The 26,352-nt window shown below is 34.2% G+C and overlaps 1 protein-coding gene and 1 non-coding gene across 5 annotated transcripts in view; both read right to left on the bottom strand.

Annotated features, from left to right (window-relative positions):
• Positions 1 to 26,352, bottom strand: part of NOVA1 (NOVA alternative splicing regulator 1) — a 157,210-nt gene that overhangs the window by 79,646 nt on the left and 51,212 nt on the right. The window lies entirely within an intron of this gene.
• TRNAW-CCA (transfer RNA tryptophan (anticodon CCA)) lies at positions 24,995 to 25,066 on the bottom strand. Its single transcript has one exon. It is a non-coding gene; the product is annotated as a tRNA-Trp (tRNA).

The following is a 26,352-nucleotide window of genomic DNA, read 5'->3' as shown; positions in this document are numbered from 1 at the left end:
ATAACTTGAAACACTCCATTAATGAACACCGAATTAGGACTCCCAGAGCAAATACAGGTTTAGGTTCCAACGAGCCGCTGGTCACAACATCTTCATCAATCGTGAACACATGACTTGGTTTCATTGTGTTTCTGTTTAGGGACACCTTATTTAGTACATATTGTTGAATCGTTAACACTGAACTCATGGCCAATGGTCCTGTATGTCATTCCTGAATAAAGACTACCTATCACTTGTATTTTCTCTGTAAAGCACATCACAGTCTTCCTGTACTAAGGAATATAGGACAATGTAAGCAGCATTTCAGCACTACACTTGTAGGCTATTTCAAACAATGAAATCATCAACAAAATGCACGAAAATGTGAAGAGTATGGCCCTAAACTGTGCAAGTGCCCTAGCTTAGAGTATGAGAGCTGAAACAAGGCAACGCATGGCCTTGTTTGAACCAGGCTGTGGATGTGAGTGCCAGGTGACCCAAATTTTCACCACTCCACCCAAGTCTCTGAGTGAGAATCAGCATCCAGTGAGGAGAGATACTCGGCTTACAAACAGACTTTAGTGGGGGAGCAAATCTGCAAATAAAGACACCGTGAATAAAGAGAGCTGACTGTATTTAATGCAAAGACTTGTATGATCTTAACTTAATTCCTACTCTCTAAATAATCAGATACATAACCAGGAGCAGGCCACAAATTTTCTTATCTGAAAAACTGAAAGGCTCTCCAAGTTTATTGATTCTTTCAGCTCAAACACTGTATAATTCCATTATGGACAGCTTACAATTTCCTGTAATGACATTTTCAGATGCACTCTGACAAAAGTTAATGTTAGAGCTTTCTGGTATAGAACTCTAAAGTCTAATGTTATATTTGGTAAAGTTTATGCATATCAAAAAATAAACCAACTAAACAAAATTTGGTCCCAAAGTAGTTCTGAGAGAAGTTGTCAGAAATACCAATTTTCCAAAGAATAGGATTTGAAAATTACTGTGCATCTGAGATAGTTCAGCATCAATATTTTAGGTCACAAGCTAAAAAATGTGTAAAGAAAAAGAGAGATTTGCCTTCTAAGTTTGCAAGCAATAAAATTAGGTTCAAAACTGCCAAGTTTGTAAACACGCATACCTCAGAGGTACTGTAGATTTGGTTCCAGACCACTGAAGTAAAACAAATATATCAATAAAGCAAGTCACTAATTTTTTGGTTTCCCAGTGCATGTAAAAATTATATGCAATAGCATGACATCTAAAAGAAAAGTGTACATACTCTAAATAAGAAATACTTCATTGCTAAAAATTGTAACCATCATCTCAGTCTTCAGCTAGCTGTAATGTTTTTGCAATAGGAACATCAAAAATCACACATTACACTGATCACAGATTACCATAAAAAATAAAATAATAATGTAAAAGTTTGTAATACTGTGAGAATTACCAAAATGTGATACAGAGACATGAAGTGAGCAAATGGTGTTGGCAAAATCGCACCAACAGACTTTCTCAATATAGTTTGCTACAAACGTTCAATTTGTTTTTTAAAAAGGCAGTATCTGCAAAGCACAATAAAATGTGGCATGCCTGCCTGTACATTCACAGCTGCCAGGGCATCATGCTGGAGCTGTTCCCCTACAATTTGAACCCCTAATCCCAATCCCAATCTTTCAAGTATTCCAACAGATTTTAGGAGCACAACCGATTCATCCGATATTTTACCTGTCTTCATAGTGGCTTAGATCAAATATGACTCCCAAGCAGGGTAATCAGATGCACTTGGGACAGACCTCAGTCAAGCTCTTCAGCCAAAGTCAAACCTCTTAAATAAGTCATTAACCCAAGTGCAGCAAGAGGTGTTGGCAAACTCACACAGCCCATTTTGACTGGCCAGCAGGAAGCACAGAGCAATGTGATTTTTCATCACCTCTCAGCTTAAAGAGTTATTGGCTATAATCTGAAAAACAAGCAAAGCGTCTATCTTCCCTTAAGCAGCAGAGGGAGACCACAGGGTACTAAAAGTTAAACAGAACCATAAGAGTAGCCAAAGAGGAAATCTTACTCGGCTGCCTGCTCACTTCTGAAGTCAGAGGTTTCTGAGAGTTAGACTAAGGCTCTTCAGTGGTTAACAGCTGGGTTGAAAGTGACGGCTATAGTTTGGCTTACACTGGCCATATGCTCCGTGGACAAGAGCTAAGAAAGATGAGTATTTCCTCTCTACACTCCTGGCTCGCTCGTGTCTAAGGTGCTCTCTCTTCCACAGCCAAGGTTGTGGCCTACCATCCATAGCCACATGATTCAACCTCTGCAGCAAGACCAGTCTTCACAATAATCACTTTACCCTTTTCTGTTCTCCCCCTATCTTACCCATATAATAGGGTTCAGACTCAACCCTAGCTGACTCACCAGAAATGTGTCTAATCATCAGTGCTCAGCAGTATCCTCTAGAGGAGGGAAGAATGCCTATATATATATAGTCTATTCAAGTAGGATTAGACAGGTCTGGTACCCCTAGCGAGGTGCCCTAAGTCCCTGTTTTCACCTGGCTGTGAGTCTGGGTGACTGGACATATTTGCCAGACGTCCTTGGTCTGATGTGCTAGAATCACTAGGCTTTTGCTTTTGACCCTGGACAGTGGTGTACCTACTTACCTGGGCAGTGCAAGTCTGATCAGTTTGTTGATTCTACTGATGTTCATCCTCAAAGGGTCCTTTCCCCTGGGCTTCCACATACCTAATGAATAGGAAGTGTGCATCCTGCACAATCTGCAGCCATAGTGTTAATTTCCACAGAGACTGGGACTTGATCATCTAATTACAGCACTGCCAGTCCCCAGAATCACTGAAAATGTAACAAACTTAGTATTTTCTCTAGAGTAAGGACCACAACTCTTGACTACCCAATGAACAGAAGTCCCTTTTTCATGCACTGAGGGTTCGATCCCTGGGTTGGAAAGATTCCCTGGAGAAAGGAATGGCAACCCACTCCAGTATTCTTGCTTGAAAAATTCCATGGATAAAGGAGCCTGGTGGGCTACAGTCCAGAGGGTCACAAAGAGTTGGACATGACTGAGCACGCACACATGCAAAATGACAACTTGCTTTTTAGTTCTGTTCCCCTGTATTCTAAATTCAGGGTAAATCGTAAACACAGAATTTCACCATCCAATATTAGTTTCAGATACAATGTAGCTCAATACAAAGGAATGTAAGAGCAACCCTTTACATGGTTCATTTGTCAATAAACCAAGTGAGTAAGCACATATATATGTATATATATTTTTATTATTATAAATACAACACATTTTAATACTTTTTCATTTCTTTAAGAATTTTCTAAACAGTTCCAGAGCTTTTAAATAAATATACGTATTTTTGGTCTAGTTTTACAATTATCTCACTTAAAAATTATGCCAAGAATTTTTTTAATTTTTTCCTTTGGAGAAGACATTAAGTGTTTATACAGGTTTCTAAGCAACACCAGCTTTGAAACTGTAAGAGTGTTTGAATACAAAAGCAACTGATCCAAAGTTGTTATACTTTTGGAATTTAGTAACTGATGAAAAACAGAACCATGTTAGTCATCAATAACCCCACCCAGTGTGCAGAGTTAAAAATACAATCTCATATTTTAACATCTCTCAAATTTGAGTTTTTACTGAGCATATTTGGGTTGATTTCTCCATTAATACTGTCAAAAGACATTAATCTCTCATGTTAGCATATTATGAGGATTTCCATTGGGTAAATAATTAGCCAGCAAGGAGTTTTTAAAAACTGAACTTTAACTTAAAAGACAAACAAGAAAAGGAAGAATTGTCTAATATTTCCAATACATAACTTAATGCAAACTAAAACTTCCAGATGAAAAGAACTTTGTCTTACTATTTAAACTTCTTTAATCCTGGTATACTGCAATCCATGGGGTCACAAAGAGTCGGACACAACTAAGCAACTGAACTGAACCGAACTGAATTGAGTAACTCTTTGGATCTCAGAATCTCAAGTTAAAGAATACATATGTGTGTATACTACTACCATATTCAAATGAATCCTGAGCAAGTACCCCTTTCCCCAAAGAAATATATTAACATTTTTCTCTATAGAATAGAGAGCAGAATAAGAGTAAAGACAAAAAAGCTGGAGAAACAACAAGGGAGGCAGATTTAGATGAGAAGGCTGAGAGACTTGTTAAGAGGATCATATTACAACGACCTCAAGAGAGCAAGCTTTAGACCACTTCAATATCAGAAGCTGCCTAGTGCATGTTAATCCAGTAATAAAAATACGAAATTACTCACATGGAAGCCATGGAACTGTATTTTTTAACAATAAATCTCCTTGTTTTGAATATACTTTCCCATTATTGACATGTGTTAGTGTCACAGTTAGTGAGAGTTTCATAAATTAGCTGTCATTCCTAATATTGAATTATGTTGGTGTCTATGAAACACACAATTTCATGAATTAGCCATCCCAGGTGATTGTTAATTAGCCATTCATTTACTGATACATGCAAATAGTTAAGAAAATGTGAGAAGGACATGTGGACCTAGTATATGCAAGAGTGATAATAAAATGGGAGAGTGTGATTTCATTTTCTAATAACTTCATAAATAACTTTCAGACATGTTACTCTCATATGAAGTCATAATCATTTAGGGTGTGATAAGACAGAAGTGTTTTATAAAGACTGTCATCCATCCTTTCCTGAATCTTGTTTTCCTTTTTTTCACTGTCAATATAGTAATGGGTCATTTGAATCTTTAAATAAGATACCGAATGCCTAAAGAAACTTCCTTTTTATATGGGAAATAGACGAAAAGTTAGCAAAGTTATTTGTTGACTACAGAAAAAAACTCCTGTAGGAATTGGTCACATCTGTTTTATTGTTTGCAGCTGAGACAGTCAACAAAAAAAAAGTTGGCTGGTAATAAAAGTACAATAATTGTTAATGTAAAACAGACAGATGTTTTTCTCATTACATAGCACCAGACAGATGTATTTTGGTAAGAGTTGAAACTTTTAACAAAATTAAGCTGGTCTTAGTCCTCAGAATTTGAATGTGTTACTTGAAATCAAGTATGTGATAACTCACACAAATACTTTTTCTCTCCTAAAATGTGTATGTTAAATGATTTTTTGTTGTTATTTTTGCATTATACTTTCAAGGACACATGCAACTAACTGTAGTTAATGACATTTGGGATAAAATACTTCTGATAAAATAATTACTAACATACTATTCAGTTTGTAATGCCCCTTCTACACTGTAAAATATTTATAATGCTTCTTTGCTTTATGGGTTTTTAAAATATCTCCTCTAACATTCAAATTTTCACCTTTTGTAGAATGATTACTTGAGTTATGTTCTTAGGTGTCTTCTTGGCTCTCCCATATATGCAAAACTAAGGATAACATTTTCACTTCACTGATTCCTTCACATTTTACATGGGACGAAAAAGTGTCCCAAGTACATCTTGAAGAACTTACTTGGTATTTTGGTACATTCTTTATTATTATTCCAGAAGATGACCTATGACTGCTAAGTCATGCTGGCTGCTTTGGTAAATTAATTGAAAAAGGTCCTATATTTGACAGGAAGCACTGTGTTATTATTAAGCAATAACATCATGGCTGGGCTAAAAGAAAATATTACCAGATTATACACACATCATAATATTCCCATCAAAAAAGAAGGAAATGAGTAGAAAAACTTGAAATATCTTATTTGAAAAGACAAAAATGAAATGCAGCTGCCACCAAAGTAAGCTTCTGTGCAGCTAGTTTGTTAGCCAAAGGAGAAAAGCATTTCACAACGATGAGTAAATTAAAACTTGTCCAGAGAAAGCAAACTTTTAACCAAGGAGTTAATGCCAGTTGTTGTTTATTCAAGGAAGTAATGCGGTTGACGGATAAGCTTCTATTAACAGTTGTGTGAACAACTACAAGCAAGGATATTTTCAAAAAATTTGTGAGATCATGAATTGATAACTTGCAGTACAATCTGCTTAGATGATTTACCACTGATAGTGGTAAAAATATGTGTGTGAGACCAAAAGAAACTTAGTAGCACAGATTTACAAAGCTTGTAAAGATATTAAGGAACTGAGAACCTATGATTATTCACTGTATTCTTAAATCAGCAAATACCTCATAGAATATATTTGAATCTATCATGTGTTACTGAACCAGTAGCTTCAAGAGTAAAACTTCATTCACTCTGATAGACTTAATCATTGTCAATTCTACAAATTTTTATCAGAAATAAAAGATGAACATTCTGATTTGCCCTACCACATAACAGTTCAATAATTTAGCAGTGATAAAGTTTATTGTGATTTATTGAACTCCAGCCAAGATGGAATTTTTTTCTGAATGAGAACAACGTCTGTGACTTTCAGCCACTGTTACTGACACCAAATAGCTTTGAAAATTAGTTTTTGCTGCAGACTTGAAATGTTTGTAATGAATTCAATTCAAGATAGAGGGCAAAACAATACTTATATGCAAAACTTAAACTGCAGTCAAGCCATTTATACAACAGCTAAGTTTCTGAATCACAAGTATATATTTCCCATGTTATCAACAATTAAAATGAGAAGTGAGAACTCAACCCCACATACATTGGCAGCAGGTGTATTTTCTGAGTTTAAACTATAGTTTCTGCAACATTTTTCGTACTTCAATGCAGTGCAAAAAAGATATCTGTATTTCAAAGTCTAATTAACTGTACATTTGAGGGGCTTCCACCTAATCTTCAGTTGGCAATGATTAATGTAATATAACGACATGCTAAAAGCAAATTTTAAGGAAATAAATGTATTAAAATTCTATAAATGCCTCAGAAAAACAGATATGTCCCCAAATTATCACATGCACCTAAACTAACATCAGTGTTTGGCAGAACCTATCTGCGTGAAGACATTTCATTTTCAAGAATGAAATATGTAAAATCTCAATCAAGATTAGCATTTACAGGTGGAAATTTACAACTGATTTGATAGGAATGCTGACTTTGAACCCTAAATAAGAAAAACATTATTTCCTTCTTTTCCCCCAAATTCATTTCTTTAGATCTCTATGTTGTTCTCCACTGCCACTGGTGCTGTTATTACTAGCAGTATTGTTTTAGACTGAATTCTGTCAACAAAAAATTGTGGAAATGTTTTCTGTTTTGTTGTATAATATCTACATAATATTCCAGATTTTACCTCTAGGTCTGAAAAGCCTAAAATATTTGCCTCCAACCCATTACAGAATTTTGCCAATTCCTACTCTAAAATGCCTACTTGCACTTAACAGGTTTTTCAATAAATATTTCCATATGACATCTTTATTTATATTTTATAAAAAGATAACGATTAAAGGGAAAAGAAAACTCATTGTTTTTAAAGCATGAAATATTTACACAGACACCGATTACTTAAAACCAAAACAAATACAAGTCTAATACACAGAGAAAAGCACCAATTTACTCTTTTCTCATGCCATGTAACGCAAAAAAAAAAAAAAAAAAAATGCTCAGCTCAACCCAAAAAAACAAAAACACATTTTTTGAAATGGAGTTCATGAGTCTGCTTTATTTCATAAGATCAACTGGTTAAATAGTCATAAAAAGTCCTTAGAACTATATGTAATTTTTAACATTTAATATATTTTAACATTAACACTAATTTTGCTAAAATTACTTTGAGCTTATTGCTAATTTACAAGTTTCATATATGTTAGGATAACACGTCTAGTAAACTGATTTTAAGGCAAGCAATAAGTACATCATTTCAAAAAAGTTTTTCAAAAAAAATTCATGAATTACCCACACAATTAAAGGAGACCATTAAAATAATTTTTAAAACATTGCTTCCTATAATTTACATGTTGGTACCCATTAACAAGCTCTCTACTGGGGGCAGGAGGGGTAGGCAGAAAAAAAAAATCAACTTAAAAATATGACCGCTATGTGGACTATATAATGAATCCAGAAGTTTTTCATCTAAATATCATCCTCTCTAAACTTCTTCAAAGCAAGAACTCTGAATATAACAACAGCATTAGCAATAACCATAAAATCCTACCATATTTACTAATATTTTATGCCTGACAAGTACCATGATAAGATATCTGTATGTACAAGTTCATTTGCAACAGAATATCACCAATTTTTATTAAATACCACCACTAACAGGAAATTCATTAATTTACAAAGGAGCTTTTCAAATTTTGTATGGGTATAGAAGCTAGAAATGATTTCTTACATAAACAAATACCAAATCTATCTTTATTTTAATTCCAGAAAAAATATCTCTTTTAGACTTCTCTTAGTCAAATATGCTTACTGATCAAATTTGTTTCACATCATAGTCAACAATTAACTCAAGATGCATCATAAACCTAACTGGTAGGAGATAAAATATTAGAAAACTAGACATTTGCAAAAGCTACTTAAGACACAAAAAGCAAAAAAACATAAAATAAAACATTTATAAATTGGACTTTTTAAAAATTAAAATTTTCTGCTCCATAAAGGACACAAATAGGTAAATAAGAAGGTAAGCCATAACATGGAAGAACATCTGACAAAGGACTTGTATCCAGAATATGTAAAAAGAACCCATACAACTTAAAAAGAAGAAAGCAAACAACCCAATACAAAGGAGCAAAAGATTTGAAGATAGTTCACAAAAGAAAATACAGCAAAGGTCAATAAGCACAAGAAAACCCATTAGGATTACACAAGTTAAAACTACAATGAGATAAACTACACACAAATTACAATGGCTAAAATTTTAAAAGACTCACATCACCAAGTACTGGTAAATACGTAGACCAACTATAATGCTAATGCATTGGTGGAAGGAAAGTAAAATGGCACAACCCCTTTGGAAAATAGTCTGGCAGTTTCTAACAAAGCTTAATATTCCATCTGATCTAGATAATTCTATTCCTAAGTGTTTAGTTACGAGAAATCAAACATAAATTTGCAAATAGACTTGAACTTGGATGTTCATAGCAATCTTACTCCTTTCAAAATCTGAGAACAATTTAAGTATCCGTCAAGGTGAATGATTCTTTTTTAAAAAACTATATATTCAGACAATGACCACTCCCCAACAACTCAAAGGAATAAACTACTTATACATGCAACAACAAGGATGAAAATATTATACAGGGCAAAAGAAGCCCAGACACTCGGCTACATATTTTATGATTCCATTTAACTAAAACTCAAAAAAGTCTAATTGATTCTACAGTAATAGAAAATAGAGCAGTGATTAGGGTAGGGGGGTGGTCCACCAAGTATTACTTGGTGGTCCGGGGAAGTATTAATATGAAATTTTTGGCACGAGGAAAATATGTGTGGCCCATGTGATGGTACTTAGATGGGTTTACGTAACTCACGTATGTAAGGCATACATACGTAACTTACATAAGACATATATATGTAACTCACGTAAGGCAACTGAACAGATACTTTGAAATCACCCTTATAAAACATCTTACAAGACTTCCAGGTCTTTTGAGAGCAGAAGATATTTCATTTTGATATCCATACATCTTATGTGCTCCGTACACATTTGTTCTCATTTCTTCAAACAAATTTCAAACAAGATGTTTAAACTCCCTCATTAATTTTTTTAATCTCACTTTTTCACTGAAGATTTACTTAAAAATATTACTAAATAAAATATGATCTTTTAGATCACCGTTCATGCTATATGGTTCAGAAATCTTAATAGAATGTCTGTTTCTTCTCTCCTGGATAACTACCAGGTACATACTGTAGTAGATAACCTTGGTTTCTAACAAACAATCTATCATTTGGATATTGATTTGCCTATTTCAGCCTTTCCCATTAATGACAACCTATGCAGAATATACTAAAGCATTTCAAATAAAATCAGAGCTTACTATTATGAAATAAAGTTAAGGCAAACATTTCAACCCCAAGTAACACTTGACAAAAGCTGGGAGTGGTCTTAACTTTTCTCTCAGCTACTACTGGATTGGCGAAAAAGTCCATTTGGGTTTTCCGTAACAGAATATAGGAAACCGGAACAAACTTCATGGCCAACCCAATGCATTCAACCAGTGAACAAGTCTTTGGTGATTCTACTTTATTAGCGTATTTTCATCTATATTCCTTTCTTCTTTTCAATTTCTACTTATATCTCTAGTTTAGGAGGCACTTACATTTCTTTTGTATTAATGCAATGACCAACCTGTTTCTAACTGTCTTCAGTGAAGTCCTCCACACTACCATCTGACTAATCTTTTAAAAATACGAATCTGGTGATGATAAATCTAAAATTAATATCACTAACAGTCTACCAATGTCTATAGGAAAAGTATAAATTCAAGAAAAACTTCAAGAACATCTACAACAGCTTCTAATATGCTAAGTCACTTCAGTAGTATCTGACTCTTTGTGATCCTATGGACTACAGACTTCCAGGTTCCTCTGTCCATGGGATTCTCTAGGCAAGAACACTGGAGTGGGTTGCCATTTCCTTCTCCACAGCTTCTAATATCTACCCATTATTTCTTCCTGGCCAGACTTAAATTCTAGCTGTAATTTTCTACTTACAAGTCTCTCAAATCTTTCCATATCCCATTTTTATGCCTTGGTTTCTGCTGCCTATATTCATGATGAAATTCTTATCAGAAGTTCTGCTTGACTATTAATTTCTTCTTGTCCATTTCTTCTGTCTTGCTTCTAGCAAATTAACTTTCTTTTTAGTACTATATGCTTATTGAGACTAAGGATCCTATATTCTTTCTTTTTGTTTGTACAGTACACCTAGCATAATGCTTAAGACATAATAAGTATGGAACAATGTTCCTTTAAAATCTTGATGAAAAGGAAAACTTGCCCATGACAAGTAAATTTTCAAAAGTGATTCAAAAATTAATTAACCAAAGAAATTTAAAAATCTGTCAAAATTATATTCAAATAAACTTTGAGCACCGATTGTTTGTGTAGTCTTTCAAACTTAAAATGAAGGGACAATTATCAAGCTATAATAACTATTCCAGCCTAAAGAAAAAAATAGAATACCTCTAAATTCATTTTATTAGCTAGCATATCTCTGATACCTCAAATGGAAAAGGAAGCTATACACAAAGGATAATACACAAAAAATGAAACACATTTACTAATGTTAATATTTCAAAAATAGTAAATAAAGGGTTGGTAAATTAGTCCAGAAATATATTGAAAAACTGATATACTATGGTCAAATAGAATTTAATCAAAATACAAACGTGGATTAATACTGGGTTGTACATAAATATAACACAAATATGTCAAATGAGTAGGGGATGAGAGGAAATCATGAACAAATCACTTCCCAGGATTAGAAAAAAATACCTATCCTAAACCATGAGCAAATATGATAAATAAAATGAAAATACTTGGGGGCATCTGCATTAAAAACTAAAAAGTAAAAAGGCAGAAGTAGAAACAAGAGGTATAAAGTTACCACTATAAAACACACAAAAAGTTATGATTACTTATCAGTTTTATGACTATCTAGTAAATAAACTAAATAAAACTATGCTTAATATAGCTGTTGAATAAAATAGGCAAAAGTAAAATAGTATAGAAAATTAAGAATTTTCTTATATGTGATAGACTGAATTATAGCCTCCTGAACAGTACCCACATTGTAATCTTTGGAACTACAAATGTCCTTCTAAACTTGCATATGTTATTAAAGATCTTGACATGAGCTGAGTATCCTAGATTACCCAGATGGTCCTCAACTATAATCAAAGGCTTCTCATAAGAAAGAGATAATGTCAAAGGAGGATGAAGATGTGATGACAGAAGCAAGATGCTGACTTGATTCAGGGAGGAAAGCACACAGCCTCCAGAAATAAGAAAAGGGAAGGAAAGGGATTCTCCTATACAGCCTCCTTAGGAACCAGTCCTGTCAATATTCTGACTTAGCCCAGTGAAATTTACTTTCGACTTCTGGCCTCCAGAACTGTAAGAGAATAAATGAATCTGTGTTGTTTTAAGACACAAAATTTGTGGTAATTGTTCCAGTGACCACAGAAAACCAATACTGCATAGAACTAAAATAATCACTTAAATATATAAATGAAAAAAATTTGAAAAAGCAACTAGGAATGACCTTAAATTAAATAAACATCTAGGAATGACTTTAAATGAAATATACTGGACATCTTTACAGAAAAAAAAAACTTCGCTAAGACAGAAAAGAAAACTGATCTGACCTCATATATGTAATTCTAGATATTATAAGAATACCTTATATAAATACTATAACAATTTTAACAAAATTTCACTAAAATAAAAAGCAAGAATGGTATATTTGAGAAGGCTAATTGGGAAAATGATTCTAAGTTCATGAGAAAAATAATCATAACAAAAACCAGGATAGTTTTAAAAATAAGAGATAGCAAAATAAGATAATTATTACTCTAGTAGATAATTCAAAATAAAGAAATGTTATAAATCAATAATATATAATATAAGAATTAATGTAACAATGGACTAGAATAAAAAACCTCTCTCCCAAAATATATAAAAAATAGCATGAAAATAGAAAATACCATTACTCTAAAATGATATTGCTGGCATAACTAAAGAAAACACAGTGAGAACTTTTCCTCCAAAATACTTTAAAATAAATTTGATATAAATAAGAGTTGGAGCAGCCAAAATTTAAATTAAACCATAAGTGAGCATATATACAACCTCAGTAGGAGAAAAGTTATTTAAGCACAGACATGAAGGATAAAGGAAAGGTTGATATAGATGACCATATGACAACAATATGATAATTATTTTATACACTTTAGGGGGAGGGCACAGAAGGAAAGAGATGGGCCAAGACTTTAAGAGCACACAGTTTCGGGGGATTGGAAAATACCATGAGAAACAGACAAGGCATAAATTAACACTAGGACTGTGAAATGATTTCAATTTCCTGAGGTATAATTTAGCAGTGAATATTCAAATATCTTTGGAGAAGGAGATGGCAACCCACTCCAGTACTCTTGCCTGGAGAATCCCATGGGCAGAGGAGCCTGGCGGGCCACAGTCCATGGGGTCGCAAAGAGTTGGACATGACTGAGCACAACACATTCAAATATCCTAAAATATCGCACACACTCCCATGATGCACTACTCTGTTCAGTAATTTATCATAACGGAACAATCATAATTTTGTTTTTTGTGTGAACACAAAACTTGAACACAATAATATGAACTATGTCTATATTAAAAAAAACAAGTATACAATATAGGATTGATTAAATATATTATAACAAATGCCTAAGACGGGATATTCTGTAGACATTAAAAAGATCATATTTGTGAAAAATTAAGAATATATATCATCTAGATAAGCACATGGTACAATAACAATTGAAAAACAATAAAAAGCTCTCTATAAAGTATGGTCTCTGTTTTATAAATAAATGTGTATTAAGACTAGAAGAAAGCACATACATTTATAAGAAATAGTTTTATCTTTAAACCTTTCCTTAATTCATAAAAATAAATGACAATTTTATACTCAGAAACATATCAGAATACAGGAAAATGGAAGAGCTCAAGACGAAACAGCTTTTCCTTTTCTTCTAAAAGTAATGAAAATGTCCTATAGGAAAAATGCTTCATTGGGACTTCCCTAGTGGTCCAATGGCTAAAACTCAGCTCTCCCCATATAGGGGGCCTGGGTTCGACCCCTGGTCAGGGAACTAGATCCCACATGTCACAACTAAAAGTTTGCATGCCACAGCTAAAGATCCCACATGCTGCAACTAAAGATCTTCCATGCTGCAAAGAAGACTGAAGACCTCTCATGCAACATCTAAGTCCTGGTGCAGCCAAATAAATAAAATACTTTTTTTAAAAAGAAAAATGCTTCACTGATGTGACTCCATGAAAATATAAAATTCTTTATATAAAAATACGCCATAAACGAAGAAGACAACTGACAAAAGGGGAAAAACACAAAAGGCTGATATCCTTATATTATCCATTCAACAAATATACTAATTTGGTCTGACAATATTCTATCCCTGAGGGTATAGCAGTAAGCAAATCAGAGTAGGTACCTGCCCCTATTGTTCTTTCATTCTCATTGGAAAGGACAGGCAATAAGTAATGAATAACTTCAGACAGTGATAAATGTTACAAAGACCATAAAAGATTGCAGAAACACACAAACAAAAAACCCAGAGGCAATAACATGATGGCATATGAAAGGGGCAAGAGGGAAGCTACATTAGAAAGCTGAGAATGGTTCCTCTAAGGAGCTGACATCTGAGCTAAAACATGAATGAGACACAGTCCACCTCATAGATTTGAGGAAGAGGATCCAGAAAATGGATAACCACAAGTGCAAAGGCCATGAGGCAAGACAAAGATTAGCCTGTTTGAGAAGTGGCTGAAGTGTCTTGAACATAAAGGGTAACGGGGAGACTGAAACACAATGTAATCAAGAAATATCAAGGCTAAATCATGTTGGGACCTTTAAATCATTATAGGAAGTTAGCACGGTGTTTCAAAACAATAAGAAAGAAATTAACATCCCCAAACAAACAAGGCTAGAAACAATTCACAACTGAAAAAAACCGACTGATCAATCAATACACACATTAAAATGTCAAGCTAGCGAGTAATCAAAGTTAAGCAAATTAAAATAGCAACATACAGTTATTTACCTTTCACACTGCCAAGCCATCACAAATTATTATTAATATACAATGGCAGTGAGGTGAGAAAACGACAAGATTGTTATTTATGCTAGCAAAAACAAGGGAAAAAAACTAAGTAATCAAAAATAGAGGTGTAATCTAAATAAATTATGGTACATTTCTGTCATGGCAAAGTGTGTGTCCATTAAATTACAATTTCACAGAATACTTAATATTTATGTCTGATACTGTTGATTACACTATTTCTAATCCATTCACAGATTCCAACAGTGCTCCTCTAAAACATCATTTCTATAGCAAAAAGCCCTAAGCCACCATAAGTTCAGAGACTACTGCAATAACTTCCTAATAATTACTTCCTTCTAGCCCCTTGTCCTTTCCCTTGTTAATCTTCTATACAGCAGGTGATTTCCTCAGTGTTAATCATAACACATTCACATTTTATATTCGTCTTTTAACTATATAGAAATTCTCATTCCAGTGGCCCATGTGAGCTGGCTCCTGTGTTAAAAACATCACCTTTTGCCTCTAACAATGTTCAACACACAGAGTATTTGTCTCTGTGCTCTGAACCTGCCAGAACTCATTCAGATCCAAGGTCTGTCCTTGCTATTCCAGATATCTAGAATGTGATTTTCTTCCTCCTAATTATTTAGTGAAAGTCACTCGGTCATGTTTGATGCTTTGCGACCCCAACCCCATAGACTATGCAGTCCAAGGAATTCTCCAGGCGAGAATACTAGAGGTGTCATTCCCTTCTCCAGGAGATCTTCCCAACCAAGGCATCAAACCCAGGACCCCGGCACCGCAGACGGATTCTTTACCATCTGAGCCACCAGGAAAGCCCAAGAATACTGGAGTGGGTAGCCTATCCCTTCTCCAAGGGATCGTCCTGACCCAGGAATCGAACCAGGCTCTCCTGCATTGCAGGTGAATTCTTTACCAGCTGAGAGATCAATTTAAATATCCCTTCTTTTAGTAAGCCACTATGGAGAACAGTGGGGAGATTCCTTAAAAAACTGGAAATAGAACTGCCATATGACTCAGCAATCCCACTGCTGGGCATACATGCCGAGGAAACCAGAATTGAAAGAGACACATGCACCCCAGTGTTCATCGCAGCACTGTTTACAATAGCCAGGACACGGAAGCAACCTAGATGTCCATCGGCAGACGAACAGATAAGAAAGCTGTGGTACACATACACAATGGAATATTACTCAGCCATTAAAAAGAAGGCATTTGAATCAGTTCTAATGAGGTGGATGAAACTGGAGCCTATTATACAGAGTGAAGTAAGTCAGAAAGAAAAACATCAATATAGTATATTAACGCATATATATGGAATTTAGGAAGATGGTAAGGTTCACTCTACATTCGAGATAGCAAAAGAGACACATGTAAAGAACAGACTTTTGGACTCTGTGGGAGAAGGCGAGGGTGGGATGATTTGAGAGAACAGCATTGAAACATGTATACTACCATATGTGAACTAGATCACCAGCCCAGATTCGATGCATGAGACAGGGTGCTCAGGGCTGGTGCACTGGGATGACCCAGAGGAATCAGGTGGAGAGGGAGGTGGGAGGGGGTTTCAGGATGGGGGATACATGTACACCCATGACTGATTCATGTCAATGTATGGCAAAACCCACTACAATATTGTAAAGTAATTGGCCTCCAATTAAGATAAATAAATTAAAAATAAATAAATATCCCTTCTTTGAAGAGGTCTCCTCTTGCTATCCTAGGTAAAGGAGACTGCTGCTCCACCTTTTTTATCACACGCACTTAGTTCTTTCAGAGGACGTGTGCGTGTATGCCCAGTCATTTAAGTCATGTCCAAATTTTTGCAGCCTCCATGGACTGTAGCCCACCAGGCTTCTCAGTCCGTGGGATTCCCCAGGCAAGAATACTGGAGTGGGTTGCCATTTCCTTCTCCAGGGGATCTTCCCAACCTAGGGATTGAACCCACGTCTCCTGTGACTCCTGCATTGCAGGCGAATTCTTTACCACTGAGACACCTGGGAAGTCCCAGTAACTTACACACAAACCATCAATAGGTGTCATAAAATATGTAGGATATAAAAGCAACATGTGTGCCTGTAAAAAAGGATACAATGTTAGTTGCTTAGTCACGTTCAACTCTTCGAGACCCTATGGACTGTGGCCCACCAGACTCCTCGATCCATGGGATTCTCCAGGCAAGAATACTGCAGGGTGTTGCCATTCCCTCCTCTAGGGGATCTTTCAGACCCAGGGATAGAACCTGGGTCTCCTGTATCTCAGCAGATTCTTTACCACCTGAGCCACTATATATATCAATGTTAATAAAAATATGGGTGAAATTGGAAAATAGATTATGAAACATACATAAACTTCAAATTTTATTTTCACATAAGCCAAAAAAATTAAACTAATTTGAAAATTTATCATTTTCAGAGAAATAACTGAGAAACTGAAATATTAAAAGCAAATTTGTAAAATTAAGAGCTCTTATGTATATATGCATGTTTGTGTGTAGACAGATAACAGACACATGTAGATAAAGATATACACACATACTATTAAAAGAAAGAGGAAAAGAATGAGAAAAGAGGATTATATTAATCTAAATACTCAATACTATAGACTGAACAGAATATTTTTAAGATAATATATTTAAGAGGTCATCTTATTTCTATATAACACTAACATTCATTTGAAAATTTTTATGATACTCTAAAAAACCAGAAAAAGCCCATAATTCAAATTCAACCTAACCTGAAATGACAGTACCTTCATAATGAAAACTTTCATAAACCAGTGATTATCCTCAAAGACTATAAGAAGAAAAAGCAAAGGGGGAAAAATAAGCTATCTATAAAGCAGTAGTACAGGAAGCACACGGATAATGTTTGAAGTTCTAAAAATGCCTTTCATCTGAAAGATGCCAAAAATAAAAAACAAGACTACACATTATAATCTAAAAAACAAATACGATCAATGACCAAGATAAATAATGGCTGCCAAAATAGTGAAAATATTCTCAATTTAAATACAGAAAAAGGGAACATTCAAGTACCTCCTAGAGGACAATGGACTTCCTACAAAGCCTCCACTGAAAAATATGGTGTGAAATTATTTCTGCTCTTTTCTTCTATTAAAATCTTCCAATTCAGTTTTCCTTTACTGACTGCTTTTTTGGTTTTGTTTTCTATACATGTGTGATTGCTTATTTGCCTAGAATAGTCCTGAGTTACTTCATCTGATTGTATCACAGATCTGGCAAGAGCTTCACATTTGGCATGTAGATGTCCATAGGTGATGTGGCAACAGGTTGAAAAGGCATATGGTAAGCAATCCCTGCATGTTCTTGGATATCACTCTTAGGAGGCCACTGTATTTTACTAGAATAAGTCAGATCCACAGTGGAACTGGGAATTGAGTTGACTTTTGTAAGACTTCAAAAGAAGATTGCTTCCCATTTGTATTATGTATGTCTGAAAGAAGGACTAATGTAAAATGACATTACATATGTCAAAAAAAAGGGACTAATGTAAGAAGAGAACTAATGTATTCATTGCTTTCCGCTAGAACTATTTTCTCAAAATTGCACATGACTATTTTTAAAATGGGATCAAAGAAAAAAGAAGCAATTCAGTGTATAAGCTGTAACAGGAGTTTACAAACTAGTTTACAAACTAGTTACAAACTAATATATTAGCATATGACCAGGGAAATTTGTTTTTACATAATTAGTACCAGGGGATTTCTTCAGTGGCTCAGGGTAAAGACTCTGCCTGCAGTGCAGGAGATGCAGCTTCCATCCCTGGGTTAGGAAGACCGGGAGGAGGGCATGGCAATCCAGTCAGTATTCTTGCCTGGAAAATCTCCTAGAAAGAGGAGCCTGGAGGGCTATAGTCCACAGGGTCGCAGAATCAGAGACAACTGAAGCGACTGAACACATTTACAATTAGTAGCAAGTCAAGTGTTCTTTCTAGATTATTGTTTAGAATTCATTTAAGGTACCTTCCTGGTAATGTTAACACTAATAGGAAGGAATTCCACCTAGTTGGAATAATGTGTGACTGATTTTAAATGTGGGACTGACCTATGTTTCAGCAATCCTTTCAACATTTTTAAGAGTTATAAATCAAGAATCAACCATCTCACAATAAATTGAGTGAGTTCAGAAAGAATTTACTGATGATATTCTCTACGGAAATCACAAATGTGAATAATGTGTGGCTTCTACTCACAAAGAAAAGATAATAGACAAAACTAGTAAACAAATCTTAGTAAGTGCTAATTAGTGAACTGGAGTTTTATCAATAAATATAGAATGAAGTATATAGCTTCAAGGCATCTTAAAAGCAAACAATGAGAATTTGGAAATAAGTAGGATAATATTCAAATCAAAGGCGAGGAGGGCAGTAATATTTTGACCCTGCATCTTAGGTTTACCGTGAAGCATAGCAAGAATGATTGAGATCAGGAGGCAGAATTGATAACGGAGAACTAAAGGTTTGGTCTGGCTTCAGACATGCTGAGTATGTCATAACCTGCATATTATAGGAAAATATGGAGTCAATATTTAAAAAATAATATAAAAACTATCAATTAATGGCCAATTTTCTTATTATTTGCATTTACATCCATAACATGAGTAAGGTATTATGTAATAGATCACTATGTAAGATTAGGGATAAAATACAGAGGTTAACTTTCTGATGAATTTTAGGGTTCATTATTTTTTAATTTTTAACATTTTACTTGACCCACTAAAACAGGGTTTCTATATTAAAGATATTCTATACAATATCACAATTAAAATATAGAGCCATTTAAAAGGGGAAGTAAACCAAAATGAAAAAATTTTTTTAAAGTATATTTTAGATAGTATATTTCAAAAAACTATATTTTTAAGTATTGATTTTTCTATTTGATGACTGGTGGCTATATATACCATATGCTTCCTAAATGCTTGCCTGAATTTTACTTTTCCCAAGTATGTTCACAAAAACTTACAAAAACAGAAATTTGTTCTTTCTAATATCAAACTTTCATCATACAGCAATATTCACCTCAGCTAAGTAAAAAATACAAAATACTTAATTTTAATAATTTTGTTAAGCAGAATGTTTAAATTACTTCAATGGTTGGGAAAAGAGTAAAGTAGCAGGAAAAGCTCCTTGATACCTAAAACTAAGACGCAATTAGTCACATTTTATAGTTTGTTCCTTCTTATGAAGTGCAAATACGTCATTTATTGGTATAAGAAATATGACTTCATACAAGTAATCACATATACTATTATTTCTTGCATCAATACTGCTTGAAATTCAACTGATTCTGAGATTTGTCATATTTACCATTTCATCTAACATAAAGGTTAGAATGTCCATTCACCAAGATTCCTAGGCTAGGAAGTGTTAACTGATAAAAATCAGAAATTAAGAGTTAAAATGTCATCAGTCATATTGGTGAACGTTAGTAAATAAGGTACAGATTTTTGAAATTTTCAATGAGATAATCCATGTTTAACAGCAATGTGGAAATAAGGAGCAAAAAATTACTGGGATGTTTTCTTGATAACTGAATTAACTTCTCTCAAACTCTGATGATCTGATTTGAACAGAACACATTTTTTTTCCTCTTTTACTTTTTAGTATACTATCTACACTTATTTGGGAGTTTCCAGGAAAAAAAAGATTTTTAAACATAAAAGGAATTTTTCAATTATTTGTACTTACAATGCCATTTTGACTTTTCACTTCTCTAATTATTACCTGACCATATGATAATAATATGTACCTGACCATACATGTTAAAAGAATCCTACTTTTGGCTAACTTTCAGCAATAAAGATTGCATTAAATTATTATGGTAAGGAATAGCAGAAATTCAATGCTAAATCTTGAACTGTTTAAGTCAACTTTTGTATAGTAATCACTCAAAATAATAATCCATTAAAGTATGACTGAAAAAGCATTTTACTCTCAACAAATACAGCTTCAATTTAATTTTCTGTTATAGGCATACTACTCTCTCGTAACCAAACGTCACTCTTGGTAACTGACAGTTTGATTTTTCACCATTTTTGACCATATTTTGTGATACAATTTGAAAACTTGAGGAACTTAAGAAAAGAAAATCCTGTAATAGAAAGGAAGAATTTTCTTTCAATCTGAATCTACTTGGATTACTCGGTTACCCTTATTTAATCACCACTGACCCCAGCAACTGTAATAAAACAAGAAAGAAAATAAAGAAATGCAAGGAAACTGGAAGAAGATCAACTGAGCCAAAACAGAACTAAATCTAAAATGCACTTGCCTAAGAGTAAATAAAATGCAATACCACTAGCTTAAAAAAAATTAGAGGCATAAAAATAATTCTGAATTTGCACCCTCAAATATTTTTTGATCAAGGATATAAATAAATAAAAATATTAGTATGAATTACTCAACAACAGTATTATAAACTCTGATCTCAATGTTCAGAAGAAATTCATAAATTCAGCAAATAACACATTGAATATATTATAGAAAGGAAGTAAGATATTGACTAAGAAATATGTCAGTGGCTGTCTCAAAAATGCTCACAATCTAGTAGGAAGATAGCCATTTTTATAGGCAATACAATAATATCATAAACAAAGTACTAGTGAGAGCAAAGAACACACTAGAGAAAAGCACTTATTCTAACTGCCAAGACCAGTAAAGACTTCACCTAAACTGGGCATCAAAGACCAAGTAACATTCCACCAGGAGGAAAAGGTAAAAAGAATACCCAAAGTCACAAAATAGCTTAAGACAAGGCATGGAACAACAGACATGAATGAATATTCATAGATATGCCAGCTGCCCATAAGGGCCTCAGTGTAGGTGATTTAAAAGGATGTTAAAATATGAGTTTTCCTGTTTTTACACTTTCAGCTAAGGATCCAAAGCTGAGAACAATAGGTTCCAAGTACAAGAACTGAGGTGACACATCATCTATGCAACACTTGGAAAGACTGGGGCCATAAACTGCTCATGTATCCTTTAGTCTATCATTCACATAAAAAAATAAAAGCATCTATTGGAGAAGGGGAGTTTATAAATTGTTTCAGGAATAAACAGAACTATGATTCACTCAGATTTTGCCCTATGCCCTTAAGAATACAGGACACTTAATGAATGGAACAGGAACTGGAATTAGGACTGAAACAAAACCTAAAGGCAAGGGGGTGAGATGATCTCACTCTGGGCTACCATCTCAGAAATGGCCCTGAGCTCCATTCCAGAGTTTATGGACTCAATAAACATTTTCTCATAGGACAAATAAGGATACCGGGAAAGAAACTAGTCCTGAGCCATTTTTAAAGAAAGTCTACCCAAAGGACTACAAAAGGAACAAGATAACACCAGAAGCAGAGGCTAGAGGTAGACCAGAAAGTCAGAGACTAAGGATGGGAGTCAAACAAAGACAAAGAAGTATGGAATTCTAACCGGGTTATCCTCAGGCAGCAGGAATCCTTGATAAACCCCTCAAAGCAAGAGACGGAACCCATTCAGATTTCCAACATACCTTTCCTACCAATTAGTAATTCTCTGTTTCTAATGCCCAAACTTTGGAAGACCCAGGACCTGCACAGTAAGTAGGGAGGAAAAATAAGACAAAAGAAATTGAGAGCTACTGAGAAGTTGCCCTATAGCCCAGGGAGCCCAGAGTGGTGTCCTGGTATGACCTGGAGGGATGGGATGCAGGGAGGGGATGGAATGTAGGTATAACTATGGCGGATTTGCACTGCTATATGGCAGAAACCAATACAGCAATGGAAAAAAAATAATATTAGAAAAGAAAGTCTACTAGCTGATATGTCCTACCCCACTCAGATTTTTAAGCCTGCTTTGAGTAAGGTTGATGTAAGGGAGAAATTTTACATAGGATGAGAGTTTGGAATTTTAACTTCTTAGCCTGTTTTTTTATTGCCTGAAAATTAAGACTAATTTGCAATGCCAGAGAGTGAGAAAAGAAGGAATAAAGGAGAAAAAACTGGGAGAGAGAGAAGCACAAGAGGAGGAGTGGCAGAACAAAGATAGGTTCTTGAGCATTAAGATACGGAAAAAATAATATTCAGAGTTCAGATTTTATATTCAGTGACAGAAAAGAATAAAGTAAATAGAGTAAAGCACCCTGATGAGTTCATCTCTTTTAATAAATCCATAGAAAGTGGCAAATGGTGGGCAAAGTAGTCTGATTTTAAGGTCAAAATTTTGATTTGATTATTGTGAAGTCTGAAATCTATAAATATAGATGACTTTAAGTTATTTTTTGAAGGTATACAATCATCTAAGCATATATATACTGTGAATTTGTTTAGGGAGAACCTACATCTATTTGTAAAATGTTCACTCATGTTCTGAGTTGCAGAAACTCGTTAAGTACTGGGGAAAATAAGTTAAAGGCAAATTCCACCTTCAGTGAGTTTACAGAAAGTGAAAGGGTTAGTAGCTCACTCATATCCAACTCTCTGAGACCCCGTGAACTGTAGCCCACCAGGCTCCTCTGTCCATGGGATTTCCCAGCCAAGAAAACTGGAATAGGCTGCCACTTCCTTCTCCAAGAGGTCTTCCTGACCCAAGGATCGAACCTGGGTCTCCTGCATTGCAGGCAGATTCTTTACCATCTCAGCTACCAGGGAAGCCACACAGAGGAAACAGACAAGTACAAGTATTATCTTACAGACAATAACTGCTAGAACAGGAAGAAGCAAGGCCTACAGGATCATATAGGAGTGGGGAACACCTCAGTTAAGGAGAAATTAAAGTTATGTGCACAGGATTAGGTTGAGTCATACAACCGATAGGAGCCTAGATAAAGGGGTATGTGAGTGGCTGGAAAGAATGCTGCAGGCAGGCAAAGGCACAATGAAAGCATGACATATTCTGGGAATTGTAAGAAGTTCAGTATCAATCAATCAAGCAATCAATACGTGCAGGAAGAAATAAAGTTGAGCCAGTTTACACGCCTGGACAAGGAATTTGGATTTTTATTTAAAGAACAATGGAGGCCACTGAAAGGTTTTAGTAACACTCATTTTTCATATACTGCATGTCTAGTATACACTAAGAACTCTTTCACATGCTTGTTTTTTCCTCACAACAACCCTGTGAGGTAGGTGTAATGATTTTCAATTAACAGGTCGGGGCGGGGAGGGGGGACCCTTAAATTTCTTAAGCAAGTTACACTTGAATAAATAGCTACAAAGTGGTGATCAGGATTCCAAACACACTTCAGAAAATATATTAGATATACATGGATACACACACACAAACATGCATACATATACACACATCACAAGTTTTACCCACAACACATTGAAATATCAGTTAAAATTTTTTTAAAACAAGAAGGCTTATTAAATTCCGCATTAAAACCTGTGGCATAAATAGTTCTTCAAGCAAACTTAAACATTTAAAATTTTCAAACAATTCAATTTATACTGATAAACACCTGCAGAATTCATAAAATAGGCAGGAATTTATATAAAATAAGATATAGTAAAGCTTGAGGTCATTCTATGAGGACTTTATTTCCATATATTTGCCAGAGGTTATCTGGGGAAAAGATCTTTTCTCATTTATTTCTAAAATATACACATTCAAACTGCATGTATTTTTCTAGGAAAATAATTATATTTTGGATGACAGAAAATAATGTATGAATACAAAAGTTTATTAAATGAAGTAACACAAATTTAAACCATTTAGAATAAAAAGAACTGTTCACCTAAGGTTAAATTACAAAATCATCTCCCCATTGTTCACAATAAAATATTTGAAAGTTTTTTATCTCCCTATAGTATCACAAAAGTTTGGTAAGCCAAATAACTTTTTAAAAATATGTTTGGGATGGATCTAAAAATATCTCTAATCCAAAAGATAGAGTATGTACTCTGTAAAACTGAGGAGAGTAGCTGAGAAACTAAAATATGTATTGAAACTATTTTAAAATGTGTCCTTTAAAAAATTAGTTTAAGTTAAAATCCACACTCAAAGTATACTTCTGGGTAGCTTATTTTCTCATCAATTTCACTTATTTCTTCAGCTAGTCTTAATATTTCTTTTTATTTTTTTTTAATATTTCTTTTTAAAATCTCTAATTGAAAACTTGATATCGCCAGAACATTATTGCTGGAGGTCTGAAAGTGAAAGTGAAGTTGCTCAGTCATGTCCGACTCTTTGCGACCACATGGACTGTAGCCTACCAGGCTCCTCCGTCCATGGGATTCTCCAGGCAAGAATACTGGAGTGGGTTACCATTTCCTTCTCCAGGGGATCTTCCCAACCCAGGGATCGAACCCGGGTCTCCCGCATTGGAGGCAGATGCTTTAACCTCTGAGCCACCAGGGAAGCCGGAGGTCTAAGTACATACAATTATTTAGAAATTACTATTATCTATGGATTTGATTCATTTTTCCTATTTCAAATAGAAAATTATAACGGAGGATGAAAAAAATAAAGGTTTCAATAAGATTAACTACTCTTGATTTAGTATTTATTTCTAAATTCCGAAATTATGAAGAGAATACAGATTAATATGTCTGATCACAATTCAGGCCCTTCAGAATATGATAATAAACTCCCTCTTGGAAAATAAAAGATTAAATAGAGATATTAAGCATCTGTAAGATACTTTATGCAATGAGAATAATTTCTAAATAAACTGTTTCAAATGTACAACTGAACTTAAACATCATTTTTTTGATTGCACAAGCAGTACATGTTCATTAAATTCAAATAGTACACAAGCATATTAAATACCATACACTGGGAGTATATTATATGTTTCATATGAATCTAATTAAATTTCATCAGCCACAGAAGATATAAAATACAACAATTAAATATCCTGTATAACTGAAAAATATTTATTCAAATATACACCACAGGTATACTTTGTACCTTTTCACTAAAACATTAAAATAATATATGTATATATATAAAACATATGGTTTATTCTGTCTAGTATGAGTACTTCAGTTAATAAGATGAATAGGATTAATACTTACACTGCATGTAGAAAATGCAAAGGAACCAATTATAGCAAATCAAGTATTTCACATACTGATAAAATACATTCTTGCTAGAGAAACACAAGTATATTATGTCTAAAACTATAAATTTTTAAAAATACTGATGTTTACTTTTTTAATGTTTTGACTACTGAGTGAAGCATTAAGTATATGCAAGTAAGGGTTAAAATCTCCTTAAAAAGTTAGGTTTTTGGCAATATTTAAGTACATTCTTCTCTGAATGTAAATAAAGTTTAGCTTTTCCTAATATACTTGATGTTTCCTGATGAAAATCAGATTGTATTTATTCTAAAAAAAATTTATTCAAAAACATTGTAACTCCACTACAAATTAGAGACAGTTGACAAATCTTGTAGGAAATTAGACCTCCTATTTGATTCTAAAATAGCACCACTTGGTATTTAATTAGTACAAATAATATTCTAAGTAGAACAAAATCACTTGAACCAAAATATCTTGGTTACATAACATAAGGTACAATTTTGAATACATTGAATTCTACTATTTAGTGGAACAGAAAACACTTAAAGAAATGGTCTCTAGAAAATAATTTTTTCCACCCACCTCATTTTACAAGTAAACAAACTGTGGCCCAGAGAGGCT

This window comes from Odocoileus virginianus, chromosome 16 (assembly GCF_023699985.2).
Source record: "Odocoileus virginianus isolate 20LAN1187 ecotype Illinois chromosome 16, Ovbor_1.2, whole genome shotgun sequence".
Lineage (NCBI taxonomy): Eukaryota > Metazoa > Chordata > Mammalia > Artiodactyla > Cervidae > Odocoileus > Odocoileus virginianus.
This window is presented reverse-complemented; position numbering and strand designations above follow the sequence as displayed.